Source organism: Euprymna scolopes, chromosome 20 (genome assembly GCF_053919585.1).
Source record: "Euprymna scolopes isolate OS-2025 chromosome 20, ASM5391958v1, whole genome shotgun sequence".
Lineage (NCBI taxonomy): Eukaryota > Metazoa > Mollusca > Cephalopoda > Sepiida > Sepiolidae > Euprymna > Euprymna scolopes.
Window position 1 is genome coordinate 99,497,349 of NC_136501.1, and position 13,646 is coordinate 99,510,994.

At 26.5% G+C, this 13,646-nt stretch overlaps 1 protein-coding gene across 5 annotated transcripts in view; it reads left to right on the forward strand.

The window, feature by feature from the left end:
- LOC145241553 (uncharacterized) overlaps nucleotides 1-13,646 on the forward strand; it is an 811,530-nt gene that overhangs the window by 577,713 nt on the left and 220,171 nt on the right. Inside the window, exon 3 of one of the 5 annotated variants that reach the window (XR_013862577.1) lies at nucleotides 11,654-12,006. The exons of the other annotated variants lie outside the window; for them this stretch is intronic. The gene's annotated coding sequence lies outside the window, so the exon portion shown is untranslated. Of the gene's footprint in view, nucleotides 1-11,653; nucleotides 12,007-13,646 lie in introns of those variants that run through there. 5 annotated transcript variants of the gene reach the window in all.

The following is a 13,646-nucleotide window of genomic DNA, read 5'->3' on the forward strand; positions in this document are numbered from 1 at the left end:
CTACATATGAACTTATGTTTCGACTAAGAATAGAATTATTAGAAAAATAACGCCAAAAAATATATAATCAAACATGAGATCCCCATGGAATCCGCTTATGTTTTACATATCTGAATATACACATATATGTTTTGGCTCTGGAAGAGTCACTAAAATAAAATGGTCGCAGAGATGAATTAGAAATATTAAAATATTTGGGAAGAAAAAAAAAACAGAATATGCAAGAGTGACCGTCGGATGGCGGACTACGAAAATACACGGAACACGTAAAAAAGTCGCCATTCTCATTTAGATCATAAACTTCATAATAGTTCATATCTTGTGCAAGTCTTTCGGCGGAAACAAACTGTGAATGTATGTTCCGATATGGGTCTATAGTACGCTGGTCGGTAAATTTCCTTTTTCTGCCCGAACGTTGCTATTCCCTAGTTCATTGGGGCTAATCCAGATCGAAGGATTCAAAAATGCTATCGATCTGCTCTTGTTATTCATATTTCTATAAATGCCGCTTGTGAGTGTTTTGTATCTTGTGTGATATACTCGGTAAGGCCAATCATTGAAAATCTGATTTAAGGAATAAACAGTCACGCATACACATTTGAAGGACAACAATTTTCACCATATAATCAGCTCTCTGCCAAACATTGTGCTTCTAGCTTACACTTTCTTATAAGATTTGATAACCAAATAATGTTCTAAAACTCATCCTACTTTTCTTATTACTTTGTCTGTGTTGAAAATTTTAGTTTTTCGGTAACTCGTTGTTATCTTCTTTTGATGTGGATATCTCATCAGTTAGATTAATTTTTATTTATAGCCTCGACCTTTGCAAAATTAATGCGTATATAGTCTTTAAACATGCAACAACTTTCTCTTGATCATACGCATTCGAGCCAAAAGTGCATTGTGTTATTATATACTAAATCATTTAAATAATATTATTACTACTCCTACTAATAGCAAAAATACTCATAATAGCAAACATAGTTATAATAGTAGTAGTAATAATAATAATTATAACAATAATACAGGGTGACCAAAAAACAAAAGCTAAATGGAGGTTATCTAGAACACATGCTGAAGAATGAAGAAAAAAAAGCCAAATACCCTTGTGTTGTGATGCGATGTTTTGAATATAATAAACTTGTTACGATCAAAGTTTCATTTCATTCGGACAAAACACTAAGAAACGGGCCTAAGTAGAGTTTGGGCCCGTTTTTTTTGGTCAACCTTTATGAGTAAAAACATGATTATTAAAAACAACAAAAAAGTAAATAATAATAGTAATAATAAAATTTCTCTACGTAAAAAGAATAGTCGAAGAGAACTAGTTTGTACAGAAGATCGTGTGCATGACATAAAAAGAATTACAAAAATACATAACGCAAAACACGGAAAGGATAATCCTGGTAGCGAGAGACACTGAAAAATCGACAAAACCAACTACATGGAAGATTCATAAGGATAACAATAGATGCAAATACCGAAAACACTTGGACATGGGTGCGAAAAGGACACATTAGCTGAGAAACTGAATCTCTTCTAACCGCAGCAAAGCTTATAGATGTATCTGAGAATAAAAAAAAAACGCACTTACTTCTAAATAACGATGCCATATTGTAACGTTATCTACAAACAAACACACTTTGTAACCAGCTTTAGTCGCAAAGGAGATTAAGGCAACAAATAGGAAATAACTCCAACTTGTTTTTTGTTTTGTAGAACGACATATCTTTCATCGCCGTCATTTACGACCGTGCCGTTATCCACGTAATCTAGAATGTTCTGAAGTAAATCTCAATTGTTATTTCCACTCTTAGAAAACGTTTGTTTTTCTAACTATATAGTCCATTTGGATATCACTTGTTTACATACGACCATCCGCTGTTTGTGATTAATTGTAAAGCAACACAATGAATACCAAATAAAATGAGTACCGAATAAAATTGATCAGCCTTTCATATTTCCGGATGGAAAAAAATACGTTTGAGCGATCCATCCAGAAAGGAGCGTACGTTTCCTTATAAAATGCGAGGTCATTGGCCTTACACAGGAAACTGCTACACTATTTTTCTGACCATGTAGTAATTATCTGATGCGAAATCGGAGAAACCAATGTTTCTATTCATAATGTTTATCGTTTCGTCTAACTTGTAATCAACAACGGAAGCTTGACTTGAAAACTGAACCGATAAAAACATACGGGTACAACCATACACATACACGTCCGAATACATATGTGTACACTGTTGTGCAGAGCTGCTATTATCTCCATCTATCAGCAAATTAGAATTCAACTATTTCCGGCACGCGTTTATATTAATTCCAACCTCAATTTATATGCAAATTGTATATAAAAAAGGAGAAATGTATGTTATTAAGCCGGAGAGATACGTCTTCACGAGATTCTTGTAAATTAGATAACAGACACACGCACAAACGTCCCCCACACACACCCACACACACACACACATATATATCTCTGTGTGCGTGTATATATATATATATATTTATATATATATATATATATATATTTATATATATATATATATATATATATATATAAAGCTGAACTGCTGTGTGTGTGTCTGGTCACGAATAGGCTCCTATATTGTTGGCAACTGATAACATACAATGATAGAAGATGTATCCAGACACGGAATGGGTATGTTTATCTTGCATAAGGACGATTCATATAAACTTGTGGGGGCTGTGTACGTGCCTGGTTCACAAAGTATGGAAATAAAAAAAATATAAAATTAAAAAAAAAGTTAAAGTGTTTTTGATATAGATGTACATAATAATACGTTGGTAAGTATGTTTTAACTAAAATAGGGATGGTTTGATAAAATTGTGGGGTCTAAGTTCGCGCCTGGCGTCCATATAATAGAAATAAGCACAAACTTTAATAAAGACTTTTCATATCTATCTGCTTAAGTATACTTTGATAATTATGCCTCCGTTTGAAGAAATATGGTATAATAAAATTTGCGAGTGTACGTTCACGCCTGCCCTCCACAGAATGGAAATATATAACAAAGTTTTACAAGTTTTTTTTTAATATAGATCCACAGAATATTGTGATAAGTGTTTCAGTGTGAACAGGTATGGTATAAAAAATTACGGGGTTTATCTATTTTATTTCTACTTTCATCATATTTTGCTTTGGTTTTGATACCCCTGAACTCGATGCTATCTCTTTACAACCCGTCCTTTTCATAAGCTATCATACATTCATAAATCAGAGTCCATTTTCTGTAGTCTGTTTTTGAACCCAGTCAACGACAGGTATTTGTTATATATACATAATATATATATGCGTGTGTGTGTGTGTGTGTGTGTGTGTGTGTATGAGTGCCTATTCCTTACAAGTTAAATAGACATTACAGTCACGCGTGAATCTCGTTGACTGAGAGTTGGCTTAGATAAAAAGGGGTGGCCGCTCTACTGTTGTTGTAGTAGTTGATGTAGTAGTTGATGTAGTCTTTTAGACAAATTATACTTCGACCATCGTTACCCATTTGTTACTTTTCCAAGGAAAGACTGCTTGTAAGCAACGTCAACATTTCCTTGCAAGACTTAAACCGTCTTTTCTTCCCTCCGCCTTACACGTCGGTATGCTAACTCCGACAATATATATATATATATATATATATATATATATATATATAGGGTGACCCTCCAAAAAAAACAAAAGCTACATGAAGGCCATTTAGAACATATGCTGTAGAACCGGAGAAAAAATCGCAAAAGACCCTAGTGTTTTGATGTGATGTTTTGAATATAATAAACTAGTTATGACAAAAGTTTCATTTCATTCGGACAAAACTTTAAGAAACGGGGCCTAATTAAAGTTGGACATTTTTCGGGGGGGGGGGCACGCTGTATATATATATATATATAAGGTATTCAAGAATGATTACAGATATATGTAACGATGTGTTTAAGGGTGCTTACTAAAATAATAGCGATATATATTTTTTATTAAAATAAATAAATTCATATGACCGACAAATTATCCATGTAAACTAGTTCTCGTTAGGCGACTACACAAACGGTTGCTGTCTACCATAAAATCCAGTCCTTAAATGAAAAAAAAATGCTGTTCAATTATATATATAATATTAATATAAATATAATATTAATATAAATATAATTATAAAATTAAAATGAAGGTAAGAGGGTTCAGGTTACATATTTAGTCCAGACATAAAAAAGGTCAGGAAAAAAAAAAGGAAGGAAGCAAAAGGAATGTCGAAAGAAAGAGATAAGGGAGCGCTATATGTAGTAAAAATTAGCAGTTGGAGTAAGTGAGGTACTAGAAACTCATTAGTGAAAGGGTGGGAGACGTAGGTGCATAGTAATAACTTAAACCATATGCTAATAGAGAAACATAGAAAGAATTGGGTGGGAGAGGGTTTGCAAATAACGTTGAGCGAAGTTAAAGAATGTTGTCCGGATATGAAACAGACACGCCAGTTCATAATCAGACGCGAAAAATAGAAATATACACAACTTATTGTTAAACTGAAATATATTACTTAGGTGTAAGAGAGAAATATCCAGGCATATGTAATCGAGTATATTGTGGAGACAACATTTAGTGGTATTCAAAATTATTTACAATATTAGGTTAATTTAAGTTATAGTGATTCAAATTTATACTCAAGTTGAGATTTAGTGCTGCATTTACATTTCCCGCCGTCATTAATAACAGAAAAATATGAAAAATGATAAGTTCATAATAATATAAATAAAAAAATATCAATCATTGCAATGATAATGAAAATAAATAATATAATATTAATGACATAATAACAATAATAATGATCATAAAAGTATTAATCATACGAAGAGTGATCATTAGAAAAATATAATCATGAATATCATCAGTACCATTAAAAAGAAAAAAAAAATTAAAAAGTTTTAAATTAAAAATAATGTGAGTGCACAGTGACTGAGGCATAAAAATGACAAAGTTAAGCATCCCCCCTCCATGTTCCCCAAGATTTCAAAGGTGTCGTCAAATCCTGGCGAAAATGAAAAAAACAAAAAACAAAATAACGATGCAGTTTCCGGCCTTTACATATGTAATTTTGAGTTCTGAATCATGCAAAAAAAGAATTTAATAAGTCAATCACTGCCGCCCCCCATTGAGCCCCAAAGTCCACAATTAAAATTGGAATTCAGCACCATGCAAAACTTCTAAAAAGACAAACACTAGAAATGTTTGACTAATATGGTAAAATGGTCCTAAAATTGGAGTGTTTGTATTAAACATAAAACAGGCCCTTGGCCACACCCAAGAGTTATTGCGACGTATAGGCAAACAAAATTATATAGAAATCTGTTAGTTAAAACTTTTCAGAAAGTTTTATGAAAAAAAAAAAGCAGGGTGTGAATATTTATTTTTTTTTTTGTAGTAGCACAAAAGTGTAAACTTTAACCATTCAAACCCGAAAGACACGCCTGTGGGGGGGGCGCGGAGTTTTCCCGGAAAATCTGTTTTGTTACCTGTAACTAGTATCATGTTAAATGTTCGTGAAAAAAAAAAAAATCCTGTTAGTTATTAAGACAAATGCAGACAAACGATTGGACGAACAGAGAATGATGAATTTACATGTCAAGCTTCCTTTTCACGGGCGGCCAATTAAAATAAAAATCATGGTAAAAATACTTACCGTCCGGCATAATACGATACACAATTATTATTGTATATAATAATAATAATACAAATAATAATAATAATGATTGATACCAATCAATAAATCAAAAATACATAAAATATAAAAACAAATACGAAAATATAATTAACTGAAAATAAAATAGAGCGTATTCAGTGGGGGAGAAGCAGTGTAAATTGAAAAGTAGTTCATAAGCGTTTTTTTCATTATGATACAAACAAAATCGTAAAAGATGGGTACGAAGGAACAAAAATAATAGTTACATATATACATATATATATATATATATTTATATATATACATATATATATATATTTATATTTATATATACATACCTACATATATAGATACGTATATATATATATAAATATATATATAGAGATACGTATATATATAAATATATATATATAGATACCTATATATATAAATATATATATATATATATATAGATACCTATATATATAAATATATATATACATATATATACATAAATATATATATAGATAAATATATATATATACATATATATACATATATACATATATACATAAATATATATATATACATATATATATACATATATATACATATATATATGCATACATATATATACATATATATATGCATACATATATACATACATAACAATATATATATATATACATATATATACATATATATACATATATATATAAATATATATCTATGCATATATATACATATATATATATACATATATATAAATATATATATATACATATATATACATATATATACCTATACATATATATATATACATATATACCTATATATATTTATACATATATATATTTATACCTATATATATACCTATATATACCTATATATACCTATATATATATACATATATATATACCTATAATTATTACATATATATATACATATATACATATATATATATACACATATATATACCTATATATGTATATATATATACATATATATGTATATATATATACATATATATGTATATATACATATATATGTATATATATATATACATATATATGTATATATATATACATATATATGTATATATATATATACATATATATGTATATATATACATATATATGTATATATATATACATATATATGTATATATACATATATATATATACCTATATATATACATATATATACCTATATATATACCTATATATATACATTGGGCACCGCCAAAAATGGCCGCAAAATCAAGTTGTTGTTGTTTTTTAAAACTAAATTACATTTATTACAATCCATTATTTCTGAGTAACTTTTCTTTTCCAGAAAGATAAAACTCTGAATTTTATCATATAGTAAACAGAATAATGTAAAACTTTTTCTACTATTTTTAATTCAATTTTAAATGTTAAATTTTCCCAAAAAGTTAACAATTGATATTTTTTGTCTTGCACAAATAACGTACTTAAATATTTAAAAAAAAGGGTTTTTGAAATAATTTATTTATTCATTTATTGTCTAACTAAGATTTAGGATGATTTTCTAAGAGAATATGCAAAAATATTATAATATAAGTACCTGAATTTCAAATAATTCCACTTATTCATATAGGTAACCAGACATTTCGCGTCGCCGTAGAGTTCAGATCGACTCTGTTTACGTTTTCTTTTGATTGAGACGAAAACTATGGAAGACCAAACAGGCCAAAAAAACTTATTTTTCAGTGACGAAAATTTCAATGTATTATTAAGCTGAGGCTGGCCAGTACCAGATGGGTGACCATTTGTATGAGTTTGGTTTTTAATGTGTATGTGTGTGGGGGCCAGGCTCCCCAAAATGGGGGGAGGGGGCAATTTAAAGCAGAATAAAAAAAAAATATTTCAGCGCGTTTGGTCCACCGTAGTCGAAAGGCGGCAAACGTTTTCAAACGAGATCGAAAAAAATGATGCTATTTTTAACACAAAGGGCACAATATTTATCGAATTTTTTTTTTTTGTATCGATTATTCAAAGCATGCTCTGTTTAATAATAGTCATGCATTATTCGGCTCGCTAAAAAAAAATTGTTAATTTATTTATCAAAAATTTTAAAATGGCTTTTTTCGTATAAATATTAAAAATTTTTTTTTTTTTTTTGCTTAACTTAAATTAATTATTTTACTTAACATATTCACCGAATTTCACACTTCAAAACTCAAAAGCGGGATAATTAAACACAATCGAAGTTCTGATATTCAGACGTCAAAATAAGGTATGCAAACAATGTTTTTTGTTTGTTTTTTTTAAATCTATAATTCTGTCCCTTACAACAACACAATATGTTTTGTTCAGTTTCAGATGATTATTTTAAGCATATTTGTTCCCACTTCAAAACAAGGGGGGGTTTTGTAAGCAAAAAAAAATATATATATAAATATCGTTTATGAAAAATAAGTACACTGTTATAAAGTTCATTCTTCTCCTAATAATCGCTGAAAATTTCGTATTGATCGGATAATTACCTGATTTTTGGTAGATTTTTAAAAAGACGGTCCGTCAAAAAGTACTGACCTGCCCCCCCAGTTTTGGCGGTGCCTAATATACATATATATTTATATATACCAACATATACCTATATATATATACATATATATATATACCTATATATATACATATATATATATATATATACCTATATATATACATATATATATACCTATATATATACATATATATATATACCTATATATATACGTATATATATATATATATACCTATATATATACATATATATATATATACCTATATATATACATATATATATATACCTATATATATACATATATATATATATACCTATATATATACATATATATATATACCTATATACATATATATATATATACATATATATATACCTATATATACATATATATATACATATATACCTATATATATATATAAACATATATATATACATATATACCTATATATATATATATATATATATATATATATACCTATATATATATATATATATATATATATATATACCTATATATATATATATACCTATATATATATATATATATATACCTATATATATATATATATATATATACCTATATATATATATATATACCTATATATATATACCTATATATATATATATATACCTATATATATATACCTATATATATATATATATATATATACCTATGTATATACCTATATATATATATATATATACCTATATATATATATAGGTAGATATATATATAGGTATATATATATATATATATATACCTATATATATATATACCTATATATAGGTGTATATATATATATATATATATACCTATATATATATATACCTATATATAGGTGTATATATATACCTATATATATAGGTGTATATATATATACCTATATATATATATAGGTATATATACATACCTATATATATATATATATATATATATGTATATATATACCTATATATATAGGTATATATATATATATATATACCTATATATATATATACATATACCTATATATATATATATCCTATATATACCTATATATATACATATACCTATATATATACATATACCTATATATATATATACCTATATATATATATATACCTATATATATATACCTATATATATATACCTATATATATATATATATATATATATATATATATATATATATACCTATATATATATATACCTATATATATATATATATATATATACCTATATATATATATATATATATACCTATATATATATATATATACCTATATATATATATACCTATATATATATATACCTATATATATACCTATATATATATATATATACCTATATATATATATATATACCTATATATATATATATATATACCTATATATGTATATATATACCTATATATATATATACCTATATATGTATATATATACCTATATATATATATATACCTATATATGTATATATATACCTATATATATATATATACCTATATATATATACCTATATATATATACCTATATATATATATATATATATCTATATATATATATACCTATATATATACCTATATATATATATACCTATATATATATATACCTATATATATATATATATACCTATATATATATATATATATACCTATATATATATATATATATATACCTATATATATATATATATACCTATATATATATATATACCTATATATATACCTATGTATATATATATATATATATACCTATATATATAATTGTATATATATATATATATATACCTATATATATAATTATATATATATATATATATACCTATATATATATATATACCTATATATATACCTATATATATACCTATATATATACCTATATATATATATATACCTATATATATATATATATACCTATATATATATACCTATATATATATATATACCTATATATATATATATATATATATATGTATATACCTATATATATATATGTATATACCTATATATATATATATGTATATACCTATATATATATGTATATGTATATACCTATATATATGTATATGTATATACCTATATATATATATATATGTATATACCTATATATATATGTATATGTATATACCTATATATATATATATGTATATACCTATATATATATATATATATATATGTATATACCTATATATATATGTATACACCTCTATATATATATATATATGTATATACCTCTATATATATATATATGTATATACCTATATATATATATATATGTATGTATATACCTATATATATATATGTATATACCTATATATATATATATTATGTATATACCTATATATATATGTATATACCTCTATATATATATATGTATATACTTATATATATATATATACCTATATATATATATACCTATATATATATACACCTATATATATACACCTATATATATATACCTATATATATATACACCTATATATATACACCTATACATATATATATATATACCTATATATATACACACCTATATATATATACCTATTTATATATACCTATATATATATATATATATATATACCTATATATATATGTATATACCTATGTATTTATATATACCTATATATATATATATAATATGGGCATGATACTGCTTTCTAAAATCTCACTATAGAGATTTTAGAATCGTTTTCATGTATCTTTCTGCAATTTTAACACAATCTGACTAAGACATTGAGGATGCTAAGACGATGCAAAATTTAAGCACACATTCCTTGTGTTTAATAACGTATCTGAAATATTGCACATTTTTAGTGTCGCATATCTGTGCTCTTGTCAAAACAATTGTGACAGATTGTAGAATATCTAGATTACGAATAATTGAAGGAAAACATCAGGAAAGCAATAAAGGGGTTTAATCGCCATCTAAAGATTCCGCAATCTGCCATGAAAAAATGTGTTTGAAAGAGCACAAATATACTAATATGAATATAGGCAACATTTGAAAGACAATGTTTTACATGAATAAAGATTGTTTGAATTGCATTTAGTTTTATTAAGAAATGCAACGTTTTTGTAAGTTTGTGATTAAATTATAAAAAGATATAAAAATTAAAAAAAGGAAAACAACTACCAAATCCAACCCCTTGCAATTACGTTCCATATATGTTATAATCACAATTGTATTGCAGCAAGAGTAAATCTAGGTAGAATAAAAATACACATGCTAGCATGTAAATAATTTATAGGATTGACAGTAGGGGAAATAATTCAAGAATGATGAAGTTAAAGGAAATTTCAAGGAGCGGGAAAAAGTTTTGTCAAGGATGAAGGTTATAAGAAAGCATATAGGATAGAATTTCAGAAAAAAAAATTAAAATTCTTACGACTTCTTTTATCGTTTTTTGCTTTTATTCCCTATGAAGTAAATATTCACTCTGTCATATTTTATAAAATAATTGTGTTTCTGTTTTTTTATTTTAGGTAAGTAAAATTTTTTATCAATCAGCAAGATAATCGTACATCTATGTAAGTATATTAATTTTTATAAGAAACGTAGATTTTTTATTTATATTTACTATTTAAACTGATACGTTTCATCTAGCTAAGTACCAATTTTTGTGATGTGCAGCCACTCCTTACCATTAATTTAATTGCTTGTCAAACCCAGTATTGCATATTATTGGGCAAGCCATGCTTATATTAGGGTTTGTATGCGGACTTTCGATGCATGAGGTTTGTTGCTATCCCGGCATGGCATTCAGGAAACTATGTTCACATCTTTCTACTTAATCCAAGTCTACCTCTATTACAAAACACATAGATTAATTTTTCACTCCATCTATCTAGATATTTTCGACCTTTTTACTATATATATATATACAATGTCACCGCAAAAAAAGGGTCCCAACTCTAATTAGGCAGCGTTTCTTAGTGTTTTGTCCGAATAAAATGAAAAATAGGTCATAACTAGTCTATTATATTCAAAACATCACATCAAAACACAATGATCTTTGGTCTTGTTTCTCCGTTCTACAACATATGTTCTAGATGGCATCCATTTAGCATTTGTTTTTTTTTTTGTTTTTGGCGGGGTGACCCGGTATATATATATATATATATATATATATATATATATATATATATATATATATATATATATATATATATATATATATATATATATATAATGTTAACTTAAGACAGTGTCTTAAAAAGCCTCTCAAATTTCAAACATCTACAACAGTCTACAAACATATATTACCCCATCTATGCAAAAACTTAAACTTTTTTCTTCTTCTGTGTCAATATTTTCTCTTACTTTTTCTCTGCCACACGCACACACACATACCCATATATATATATATATATATATATATATATATATATATATATATATATAGGTATGTCTGAGAAAAAGCAACTTACACACACAACACTAAATTGTAACCTTTTTCCTTACAAGATATAATAGGCATCGGCTGGTGAAAAAAGGGTTATACAATACTTAATGTCATTTAGCTTTCAGCGCAAGGCTACTAGTTATAGACAGTGAGCAAACAAAAACATTAATTTTCGATACTTCTGAGTTTTTCTAAACATTTTAATTTCTATTTGCCTTCAGTACGTATTACCCCCCTTCCAAATCCTACACCAATATATATTTAGTTGAGTCGATCTCTCTTTATCATAGACGTCCTTCCAAAATGTTAAAATCTTTCCCATTTATTCTTATTATTTTGTAATTGTTTGAGACGCGTTTTATTACCGTTCTGCTCTCTGCTTCTCTGGCGGCATTATACTGCTGAAGATTAAAGGAAACGTGACAGACGCCTTAGCGCGCAGTTGGCAAGAGTTTCATGACAGATACGACTCTAAGTTGCAGTAATTTTTGTTACATACGTTACAAGTGCTAATATGCTTTGTTTGTATGAAAAAAGGGTGGGACAATACTGATTGCTAATCAGATTTCCGTGTAAGGTTTCTTTTTATCAATTGGCAGTAGCTGAATATGACCAGAAGTAAAACAAAAAAAAATGTTTTATACGTCCGAGTTTTTTTTTATCTGCTTCCTTTTCTTTTCCCCAGAAACCCATTACACTACCCTTCTTTCTTATAACCAACGCCTTTTTCATGACTATCAGCCTCTTTTGCATAGCTGTTCGTGAAGTTTAAAGGAAACGCGAGGAGACACCCCAGCACACAATTGCAAAGAGTCTCAGAAAAAGTTGCTCAAACTCCAAAGATCCCACACGGCTTAAAATCTTACATTTTCTTATTTCTACAATTCTGCATCAATTGAAACGCATATGCTTTCTTTACCTAAACACAATCGATCCACCCAAAATATTCCACACTTCATGTAGAAGTCTCAAGATATAAAAACGGTTTCTATGTTTGTTTTTCATCGAATTGTTCGCGTTTGGAATTTTCTCTCTGTTACTTAGTTCCATGATGATCTATCCAGAAACACAGG